We start from the raw sequence: 12,486 nt of genomic DNA on the forward strand, positions 1-12,486 counted from the left end.
CCACTTCCCAGAACAAGCTCCAAGCCTGGCCCATCCATGTTTCCAAGGGTCAAGCTCTGGGTGCCCCCCGCCAGTGAACTATACTGAAGACACTCAAGTACTAAGAAGGGTTTCATGAATTTTGACTCTTGCCTGGTCATCTCTGCATCAATTTCCTGTACTTCTGCTGGCAAACCTCAGGCCCCAGCAGAAGATGTGGACCCCTGATGACTCTGAATCAGATCTTGAACTTAGAGACCGTTTAAGTGTGATCCCCTCTGCACTCAAGACAGTGGAAAAATCACAGTTCCACATACACAGGATTCCTTCCCTTCCATAACCCAATGTCATGAGAAAAAAATGTGAAACTTAAGATGGCCCTCATCCCTTTCATCCTGGGGACAGTGGCTTGGATGGGACCCAGAATTACATTGAGGAAAAAATGATAGAGGCCAAGGGACATAGAGGGGGCACAGATTCTAGGTGCCTTGAGATCTACAATTCTTCCATCCCTGCTATCTTGTTCGAAGCATATAAAAATGAATGTCTTTTTCCCCTTTATAAGTCTCAGCTTACTTAGTCTTGCTCTTGAAAAACTTATACACAATCCATCACCCTTCTATTACCAATAAAAAAAAAATCAGTGAATATAATTAGAATTACAATCCTTTGACAAATACACTTTTCCATGAAGATTATAAGCTTTGAAAGAGTTGCTAGAGGGTACCCATCAATGGCAACATTTCAAAAGAACATTCTTGGAGACAGGACCCTCTGTCTAGTGTATCTAAGGCCAGGCAGAGAGATTCTGCTAGGAACTGATGAGGTGGGCAGTTCACCCATAGATTAGTCAGTGACTGGCTTGGGGGCAGACACATCTGCTGGGACTTGAGAGCAGCGACCTGTCTGAGCCCCTCCTTCTGGTGGGGCATTTCATGCTCAATCTCACGAGTTTCTAGGTCAGGCCCAAGTCCTCTGCCCCAAGTTGTGCAGATTCTCATAAAGCTCTCTTCAATTTCTTGAGGGAAAAAAACAAAAACAAAACCAGAAAAACCTGACCAACTGAACCCTTTTAAAGCTGAGCTTTTCCACCCTGATTGTGGATTAGAACTACTTGGGACCTTCAGATCCCACCTGGATGATCACATCAGAATCACTTAGAAAGGGACCCCCATCACCCATTGTGAAAGCCTCTCCAGGCAGTTCTAGTCTCCAGCCTGGATGGGACTCTATTACTAGATTCCCTGGCCCCTGATGAACAGTGAGGTGGGAAGGATCAAGGAGGCCCCTGCATCAGGTGCCACTCATGACATCGTATGTGATGTTCTCTCTAAAGGAGTAGATCTCTACCCAGGCTGTGTGTTGGATCACCCAGACACTTTTTACAAACACAAATTCCTGGGCCTCAGGCCTGAAATAATTAAGTCTGAATCACTGGGATGGAACTTTTAAAATAGAGGAGTCTAGTGTAGCATCAGGGCTGGGAAGCTGTTCTACAGCTGGTTTCACTTACACTCACGATTCACGATCTCACTGAGCTTGGAAACCAGTGGGAGAGTTGGACTTGACCAAGGGGCTAACACTGGCATTTACTAAGAGTTAGCTGAGGTCAGTGACTCAGGGCACAGTGCCTAAGAGGATGTCCTCATGATAGGGCCTAGTCTATGCACAGGGAGCCTGAGACCTAAGCCAGGAGGAGCATGCAGCTCAATGACTGGCACTGGGGAGTGATGAACAACATAGAAGGAACAAAGTGTCTGAGGCAATGCCCTCCCAAGTACAGGAAATTTTGCAGTTGGCACATGGGGCCCAGTGATACTCTGCAATCACAGCCTTCATTGTGGTCATACACACCCTCTCCCAGTTACCCAATCAAATGCTAATTTACAGGCTCCTCTAAATGATTTAGGAGACATAACCCAAGTCCCAAAGCCTTAAATTAACCACAGGGTTCATGGATTGGCCTGACTCAATCAGGTGGGTGAGACAGAAGTCCTCCTCCTTTGCAGTGCAAGATGCCAGGACTCAGGGGAACATAAGATGGTTCCAGATCAGGGCACAAGGGAGTTCTGAGACTCATCTTAGACCTTCTCACTGGAACAGAGGTCTTGATGCCCAGGGTTCACTCACCAGGCAGGACACACGTTCTGAAGGGGGTTATCCTACTGTGGGCTGACCAGCCACTCTGCCTGCATGTGGGATGGATGAAGCTCAATTCATCCAATCCCTTTACTAGCAGTGGGGGCTCCCCCCACAACAGAGACAGCCAGATGTTGAGGACAACAAACACATTTCCACACTTGGGGATTCTTGACTACCCAAATTCCAGAAAATCAGAGTAAGTGCTAGCTGTAAGGGCCCTAAATGCAGCCCTGTTGGTGCCTAGAGATGCTTCACAGGGAAAACTCAAGCATGGAAGTCAGTCCGGAGAGGCAGCATTCTTTGGGTTTATGGGAAGATAGCTGGATTGTCTCATTTCATTACACAAGCATTTTTACATCTAGGAAATACGTGCTATACACAGTTATGTATCTTACAGATATGGAAATTTTCAACCCTCAAGACATGTCTGGTGGGTGGTGCTATTATTACCCTCATTGGCAGAACAGGGTGGTGGCCTCCTTGATCCAGCTGTTCTTCTGAGCTGGGAATAGACTCTCAGCACTCAGGCTCCAGTGCAGGAAGCTGCTCCATGCTGCTCCTGAAAGCCTTCCTGGGCTGGTCCTGCAACATTCCTGATGTTAACAGGACTGTAGGTCTAATGTGTGGGCTCCCTCACTGTATTGTGCATCTCCAATGTTGAACTTAGGTTCTGATTATGTTCTTGTCTTCCGTCCGGTGCTCAGGCTCTCCCTAAACACTTGACCACAGCAGTCTGTTTATCAGAGATGTTCTCAAATCCTTCTGATTTCCCCCTCGGTCATTTCCCATTGTCTGCTTGTAGTGGGTTTTGTGCCTGTTGATTTTAGATATAAGTCAGCATCAGACATTTTACTTGTTTGGACTTGGATCATTTGGTGCCCTTAAATATTGGTTTTGTTCTGTGGTGAAGTTAAGTACTGTGAATGAGATTGATTTCACTATTTTTTAAAAACATTGTCTTTTGCTTTGCTTCATATGGTCTAAGCTATGATTTCTAGTGAAAGAGCAGGAAGAACAGATGGAAAATCCATAGAAGCAAATGCAGAAAGATGAGGATCCTGAATAGAAGGTGGAATTTAAGTTTAAAGCTCTCCAGTGTTTACCACATACTCTTTAGGAGCCACACTCAAGACAGGAATAAGCCGGTCCCACTGGGCCATATGAGCCACAGGGGAGGACAGTGCTCACAGAAATATCCCTGCCACCTCCTCCACAGCAAGGCAGACTGACCCACCATGGAGGCCCAGTCCACACTGGACACAGGTGACACTCGTCAGCAAGCTCACAGAGATCCCTTACTACCTGAGACAGGATCCTAGTACCAAGGGGCAGGGAGATGAAGAGTAAAGAAGAGCTGGAAAAGAAACCTCCAGAAGCTGACAGATTTTCAAAGTCATTGAAGATGTTGTGCCCTCCATGACCAATAGACCTTGGGACTGGAGTGGGACAGAGGTGAGGAAAGGGAGCTAGACCTAGACCCAGACCTGGACCAAGAGAGAAAAGAGGAAATAGGTGGCACAGTTCCTTCGAGAAGCACAAAGTGGACAAGGAGCCCATGGACAAGAGTCCATGGTCTGCCAGGGAGTTGAACAATTCCATCCCAAAAAAGTTGGCTGGACAGGAGTTAGCGAAGATAATCTAGAGGAGTGGCCCCTGCTGACCCTCCCTCCAGCATCCAGGCAGTCAGATCCTCCTCACCGCCTCCCCTGTCCTTGAAATGTATACCCTGCCTAGTGTCCCCACTGTGGGGGCTGCTCTAAGGACATACTTTTGAGAGTATAAGATGTTGAGAACACTTAAATGGCATGCGTGCCTGAGCCAAGTTAAGACCGCTCTATAAATTTCAAGACTTGTCAGATGGGTGTGGAGATCTATTTGTCTTGTGGCCACCCAAACAAAGGAACATATATATGAAGCTTGTATTATTAAACCGGCCATCTACTCTCTGGAGAGGTCTGCCTCTTTTCCTCAGTCTCTCTCTGCCCTCTGTATATGAGAATTGTTTCAGATTACACCCAAAAAGTTCCAAGTAGGTTGGGACCAACAGAAGGCACTAATTCTCTAAGGAAGCCAGAAGATGAGAAGCAACTGGGAGATTTCTTTGGCCTGCCCAACAATTGTGCAGCATGCTGCCAGACACCATGGATCACGTGGCTGTGGACAGTGACAAGGAGGATTCTATCAGAGTGGATTAAAAGCACAGGAAGCACCCCATTGGCTGAATTGGATACGCATGGGGAGTACAGCCTGTATATGAACAACCAGGGGTATTTGCCCAAGACTGCATGCCAGTATGCTATCCAGATGTCTGAAGGGCTGAGAACCAGCCATTTCAAGGCCATGTTTGATCACTGGTGGAAGACTAATAAAAGCAATCAAGTCGAGACAAAGGAAGCTGATGGAATTGAAATCAAAAGCCCCAATAGCTTGTTTTGAGTTCCAAATCCAAAAATAATCTACACAAGGAAATGTTCCCACTTCTTTCTCTGCAATTCCTAGAAGGTTGCTAGGGTTGTTTTGTGAATGTGCCTAAATACTTTGTTTTACAATATTTTAGTTCCATCAAAATGGGTTAAGCAGCCAATAAAGCATTGGCCTGGAAGGACTTTCCCCCTGGACTTGTTCAGAGTGGATATAGCCCTAGGCTTTAGGCAAAGATTCAGCAAGAAGGTATGTGATGTCTTCATGAGCTTTCCATATGCCTCTCTATCCTCTCTGGTCCACCCATGCAGAAGCCATCAACCAACATCTCACAAGTTACCAGTGCCAGGACTGGACCCACCACCTTCCATTTGGGGAGCATTGTGGGCTCCACACAAGTGTTCTGCCTGCAGAATCCTCAGGTCCCTCAGGCCTGGTTCCGGAGCCCTGCATGGTTCTTGCCATGCCTGTTTCCTGCCTTTCTCCCAGCAGCTATCAAGCCCCAGCAGCATGGTCCACCTCCCCTATCCATCGTCCAGATCCTGGACTTAAAATTAGAACCTGGATCCTAATTCCATTTGAGAGAGGAGATTTCCATGAACCCTTTCTTCCTCAAAACCAGTAAAATGACAAAAAGTGAAATGTAACTAGATCATCCTCTAGCTCTGGATTATAGCAGGGGCCAAGTTGGGATCCAAAAATATAGAGAAGGCAAGAGACATAGAGGGACCTTGGTTTCCTAGGGAACTTGGCACCTATCACCTTGTCATTATCTCTCCATCATTCTTCCTGCACAGAGCCTCTTTTACAATCATCAGCAACCTTCATTACCCTGAACCTGATCAAGCATTTATCACTGGAAACAGGACTTTGATTCAGCTTGAGAGAGAAATGAATATCAGAGTTATGTACTCACCACTCCTCCCCATCCCCAAACGCAGTGCAGGGAAAACAAAATTTGAACGTGAATAAAATGGCCTTCCTCTCTAATTGGATCCTGGGGTTGAAGGGATCCCAGAAAAGACAAAGGTCAAGGTACAACTTGGAACTCAGGCTCTTGGCAGACTTGGGGTCTGTCATACTCCTCATATTCCTGTCCCCATCATTCCCGCTCCTTGAAAAATAAGTTACCAAAGGGAACTACATAGATAAGATGACCTATTGGTTAGCTACAGACAGAAAAGTGCTCAGCATATCTCACCGTGATTGGGGAGACCAGACCTAGACTTAGTGGCTGCTTCCTGGGGAGTCAGGTTCCAAGCTGGCTGGGGGCATTGGGGATTGAGGCAAATGCCCACAGACTCCAGGTATCCAAACATGGGCAGCTGTCTGAAACAGAGGCTGTACAGAAGCAGCAGCCCCAGGCACCACCAGGGGATCCAGGCACTGCATCCCTGAGAAGGTTCCCCTGTGCAAGTTGGGGCATCCTGCGTGGGGTTTATGATCCAGACAGTCACCAAACCATTTCCCCCTGCCACCTGCCACTTGACCCCAGGGACAGTTCTGTACCATGTAATAGCATGGGATATGCCCACAGTATCACAGGCTCACCATCGTGCTGTGTTCCATGATGACCTAGAGTCAGTGACACCCTCTCTCCCACCTTCTAGAAGCCAGCCAGGATGTGAGAGATATCCCAGGGCAGAAGACTTGGCAAACATGCCCTCACTGGGGCTGAGCTGATGCCGTCTGGGCTCTGCCAAACCATATGCGCAGAGTGGTACCCTACTTCCCCAATCAGGTGATGCCTACTGAACACTGGAGGACCTTCTGGAAAGGGCAATGCCCAAGAAGGTCATGAAGCCCACAGGACCTGTCCTTAAAAACAACCACAGATATCTCACTGGGATCACCCATGCTAGACCAATCATGGGTGAGTTTTCTATCCATATTAGAGAAAATAGGATACTCCTTTGGCCAAAGAAAGAGGCTATAAACAAGCTTTGAAAACACTTTCCAAATGTGTGCTTATTTCATCCAATATATAGACATGGAGTTTCAAGTCAGGATTGTGAATGGTTTCATTGAAAGTTATTTGAACATGTGAATCTGGACCCACCTTCCTTTTGGTCCACACCACACCTACTCCCAGTATTCTGGCCAGAGCCTTGTTCAGGTATAGGTAGGCAAGGACTTGCAGAGCAAAACAAAGGCCCACAACCTGGAGTGAATCAAAAGGGGCTGTGGCCTGGTTGGGCTGGACTCCACCCATAGGCAGCCATGGAAATCCACCAGGACACATCCCTGAGGTCCAGAGATAGCTCTCAGCAGAGGGGAAGGGAGGCTGAAAACCATGGCTGCATTCCAGGACCTCTGCGCTCAGCCCCATGCAAGCAGCCTCCCTGTGGGAAGTGAGGAGCATCCTGGAAACTACCAATACCCCCCCACATGGTTGGGGGCTGATGAGCTGACACTGGGGGAATTGAATCTGAAGAGGCAAGTGAATCCAGAACCTCAGTAAGCTAAGAGGCAAGTGGAATCTCTCTGGCCCATGTTCAAGGTCCATCATCAGAAATCCCACTACATCCCAGAGTTCCATCACACCCAGAAGGCCATTAGCAGACAACTCCATGAACACTCCCTGAAAGAAGGTTGGGTGGGTAACACCTGATTGCCAAATGGAAAAAAACAAGATTATTAGAGTGTCACCTGCAGTGTATTCAGATTCCAGACCAACTTTGAAACCAGCTGCCTTTTCCAAGTTCCCCAGGTGAGTGGGATGGGTTATATTCCTGGGCTACAGGCCCTGTGGCTACAGGGGTGCTCTGGCTGAGGCCACTCTGGCCCTGGCTCATACTTTGCTCTGGGCTATGAACTTCAGACATGACTAGGGTACCTCAGAGGCTCAGGGGGACCTGGTAACTGATGTGTGGTGAGGACCTCCAGGACCCAGCCAGGCACCCAGGGCCTGAGTCTTCCCCAGTCATCAACATGTCCATCTCCCAAGTTTGCACCCAAGTGAAGCCCCCAGCTCTCAGGAGCAGAAGCCAAATTCTCCTGTGAACCAGATCTGGAGGCTTTGAAAATTTTGGAATACTGACCCCAATTCCACTAGGGAGACAGTCCACCATAATCATGAACCCTTCCTTCCCTAAACCAGTGTCCTGAAATAGACTTTGGAATGGAAGCAGACCACTTTCATCTCCTTCTTGGTGGCCACGATTGGAGGAGAGGGACAGGGAAGCCAAGGAGCGGGGAGGGGCCTCAACTTCCTGGGGCCTTGAGATCAGCCACCTTCTCCCCCTGCTTTCTCATTCATTCTTAGCACTCAGAGGCTCATTGACCTTCAAGGAACAACTTGTACATCAGATGACAGCTCTTCAATCCTGCCTTCAGCATTTTCCAGCAGGCCAGCATCATACATTCATTTACTAGTACTAGACTTCACCTGCTCACTAACACTGAGCTGAAATTTCTTAAATAATCTATTAGAATATTTCTGTGTCATGTATGTGTACCTGTATTTTGGATACGTCAGGGTCACGCTGTGTCTTGCATCAGTTTCTCCAATTTCTGGTAAGAAGTGAATGAGGTTTTTTTCCCCCCATTTTAGATCCCAACTTACCCCTATCTTGCTCTTGAAAAGCTGCCCTTGTTATTAAACAATTCATCACTCCATTACTAAGATTAGTCAAAGTCATTAGGATTCAGTCTTTTGACAAACATTGCCTTCCCGCACAGAATATGAACTTCATGAGAACCAAGCTGGCTTTGTGGTTACTATAGAGCACCGTTGAATGGCCAGGATCCAAAAAGGAACATCCTCATGGACTTGGACCCTTGGTCTTGTGTGTCAAAGCCAGAGAGGGACTCTTCTAGGACCCATGGTGTGGGCAGTCCACCCATAGATTAGTCAGCAATCAGCGTGGGGCTCAGACACATGGAAGCATCTCTGTGCAGGTAGAGGTATTGGTGGTTGAACCCAACTAGTTCTGGGCTCCAGGTTTTTACCGCGCCAAGCTGTTCAAAGGCTTTCCTCCAGGGCGCAGAAAGGACACATCAGCCCCAGGTACACTAGGACCCAGATTCTTCTATCTTGGCTGATGGGTGGGTCTTGTACCTACAGTGGCTCTAGGCTGGTACTCCTCCCCAACCCACCACCCACCCAGAGGCTTCCAGGGACAACTGGCCGCCCTTAGATTTCACGAAGCATCTAAGGACTCGAGATGGAACATGATGCGGCTCTGACCCAGGTTCACACCTGGATGACCCAGATGTCAGACTGCTCTTCCTCACCCAGAGACCTGTGGGAGGCACAAGCCACCACCAGGGGGCAGCAAGGACATCGCAGGGCTGGAGGGCCCATAGTGGAGGAGGCAGGGCTGTCTCTAGTGGGATGATCGGGGTGGGGCTCACCTGAGCCCAATGTGGTCACTGCGTGTGTCTGAGCCCCCCGTCCACAACCCCATCTCACCTACACCCAGCCTCGTCATCACACTGAGGCAATATTTGAGGCCATTTTAACCCACATCAGTTTTCTTCTCTCTGCTCTAATCACATTTCCCCTAAACTTTAGTCTGTGTTGAAATATAGTTTTTCTTATGCCATCCAGGAATCTGAGGGGACTCTCTCTCCAAACACTTCCAGGGACTTCAGAAATGGTCCTTGGCTCACCAGGCACCCACAGTTCTCACCCATGAAGACCTTCCTCCAGGAAAAACTTGTGTGTTCATTCACTTCAAATACTTTGCCTGTAAGATACTACCAGTGCTCCCTGTATTCGAGTATTCAGTCAAGAGCTTAGATGTATTTGTACAGAAATATTTTAATTGAAGTAGTTATAGTTTTACTGAAAATGTTTTATGTTGAAGAGGATTTGCCATAAGCTTTAAAGGTAAACACAAGCATTTCCTCACATGTCCTCAAGCAGACAGCCCTAAAAACATTTGAAAAGTCACTTCTTCAAATGCAATAACCCTCCAGAGTAAATCTCAGGAAGAGTTCTAAGTCAGGCCCTTGTCCTCTTCCCCAAGCTGCTCTGATATTTTGTAAAGCCCTCTTCAGTCTCTCAGGGGAAAAGGAACTAGAGAAAAATCTGGCTGTTTGGAACCTCTTCTCCACCCAGAGTTTACAATACAACCACCCAGGACCTTCAGAACTGCGGCCATTTGGGCCCCACCTGGACCATGTCATCAGACTCACTGAAGAAGGGTTTCCCAATGCAGGGGAGGGTCCCTCTCCGAGTAGTTCTAATCTACAACATCAGTGTGAAAATCCCAGCCCCCTGGAGCAAGGTGAGGTGGGGAAGGACGAACAAGACCCCTGCTCTCAGGTGCACCTCATAACAGGATGCATGATGTGTTTCTAGGGGGTAAATCTCCACCCAGGCTGCATGTTGAAATCACCCAGAGACTTTTAAATAATACAAATCGCTGGACCTCAGTCCAATATTCTTAAGTTTGAAGCACTGGGTCAGACCTTGGAAAACAGGAGTCCACTGTAGCATCAGGGCTAGGAGGCTATTCTGCCAAATGAATTCACTTGCATACATGATGCATGAACTCACTGAGCTTAGACATCAGTGAGAGAGGGGGCCTTGACCAAGGACTTATGCTGGGATTTACTAAATGTCCGTTGAGGTCAAGGACAGACTAAGGCGGCAACACCTACAAGGGGCACCATCTGGAAGGCTTTCATGAACAAGGTGACTGGCACCTCTGTCAGGTTCATCCAAGAACCAGCTGGATGAACGGCACTAGAGGGTGACAGGCAACTAACAGGAGGAGCAGAGATCCCAAGGCAGGAAGGTGCTGGACCTACTCAGGATGGTGCAGGACATACTCAGGAAGGTGCTGGACCTACTCAGGATGGTGCAGGACATCAGCGCAGCTGTGCACAGATAATGGAGGAAGATCAGCATGATTTGTCAAGGGGATGTGGAAGAAACCACTGTTCTGAAGAGTTGAACAGGAAGGTGTGGTCCACATACCAGCAACCACGAAAGCAAGGTCCCCATCAGAGTGCTATGGCAGTTGTCCATGGGAGTGACTTTTAATGCCTAAACTTTACTTCCAGTATGGAAAGCTCATCCAGTTCATGCCACTTATTTATACTCTAAAATTACAAGGTTTCTGCTGAAGTTGAAGCTGTGGTGAAGGATAAAAGGAATTCAGGAATTGTTCCCTAGGAGGAGATACTGTGTCCACCTACATGTGATCAACATGAACATCCTGAGGTCCCGAAAGGGACCCCTACACCCCAAGCCGTCCATGGTACCTCCACACCCATTTCTTATCTCTTCCCCAGAGGTACTGAGCCACCTCCGCTGACCAGGCTGAGGCCTGAACTTAAAGGCAATTTGAATGTCGACACCTATTGCACCTGAACCAAGGGATTTCATGGCTACTTCAGGTCCCCAAGCCCAATGGAATGAAAATAAGCTGTGTAATTGAATGGGAAGGTCTCTAGTTCTGTTTAGTGCCTGAGGCCCAGGCAGAACATAGACAGAGACCAAGGGGCAGGGAGAAAGCTCAGCTTCCTGGTACCTTGGGACCCATCATTCTTCTTCCCCTTCTCCTCATTTTTCCTGCACAGAGACTCCATACCCATCATGGTGGCTTTCAGATCCTAGAGGAGGGAGTTGGAATCCTGCCTTCAGCTTTTCCTGCCTGCAGGATCAGATTGCTGTTCTGTCCTGTTCCTGGGCCTAATTCCCTCCATTTCCTGTGCAGCTCCTGCTTCTTACTTCAAGAGACACTTTTTGCATTATGATAGAAGTCCAGAGCATAGTTTTATAAGCTTTCATGTAAACATGTGTTTATTTGTACTGTATCTTTTAGAACAATTTCTCCACATTTCCTTGGAGATGTTCCAATGAACACACAACCCCCTGAATAGACTCAAGTTATACCTTAAACAATTTCTCAGTTACAAACATACACAGCTATGTACACACCCTTTTCTCTTTCCTTACAATGCCTAAAATAAGAAAACAACCCGGATTACAATAATCGCAAAAATTCCTTGGAGAAGAGAAGCTCAGTGAGGACTCCGTTGCTGATGGGTCATAGAGGGCACCCATCATCTCACCCCTGGGGCAGGAATGAACATCTGCACACTGGGAAGCGCTTGGTTGAGAACCTGACCCCAGTGTTAAATCCCAGACTGAGGATCACACTGGGATCTATGACCCTGGACAATGCACCACACATCTGGCACTGACAGCCGTGGGTACAGGCACATCTGGCATGGACTGGAACCACCCCAGAGGCTTCCCTCCCAGAGATAAACTCCTGTGTCCAGTTACCCCAAGAAGGAGCGTTGGTCTCAACACCAAGGGCAAGACACACAGGGTTGCCGCTGAGGAGGCTACTGCTGATGTCCATGGGAAAAGCCCCTCATGCCACAACTAATTCCAGAGTGAAGAACCATCAGCTGATCTCACAGTTCTATAGAGACTGCTGTTTCTGCACTTCCCACTTGCCTGGAAACCCTCAGCAAGGAAAGGTTTCTGAAATTGGGGGTGTCCATTTGTGACAATGCCCTATTCTTTCATTCTGCAGTTGGGGGCATGGAGCCCAAGGATTTGCAGCCCAAAGCTGCAAGCTTTGCCCGCCTTGTGATCAGGCACACCCTCTCCCAGGGTCCAAATCCAACCCTCATTCAGGGGTACCTGTGATTAAAGACATGTACCCCCCCAAGTCCTAAGTCCTTGAGTTAACCACAGGATTTGTGGATTGGGCTGACTCAATCAGGTGGGGGAGATAGAAGTTCTCTGGTGGTTTTGAAAACATTGAGAGATCTCACTGGGTTTACACATCTTGACCAATCCTGGGTGAATTTTCTATCCCCATTAGAGACAATTCTGGCTAAAGGAAGAGGCTAGAAACAAACTTTGAGAACACTTGCAAAGTATGTACTTGGTTAGTCACATATACAGACATGGAATTTCAACCTGGTTCACTGGTTCATTGAAAGATGTTTGAACCAGTGACTCTGGAAACT

The sequence above is a fragment of the Mirounga leonina genome, unplaced genomic scaffold, assembly GCF_011800145.1.
Source record: "Mirounga leonina isolate KUSES-001 unplaced genomic scaffold, KU_Mleo_1.0 Mir_239, whole genome shotgun sequence".
In the NCBI taxonomy this organism is placed as follows: Eukaryota; Metazoa; Chordata; class Mammalia; order Carnivora; family Phocidae; genus Mirounga; species Mirounga leonina.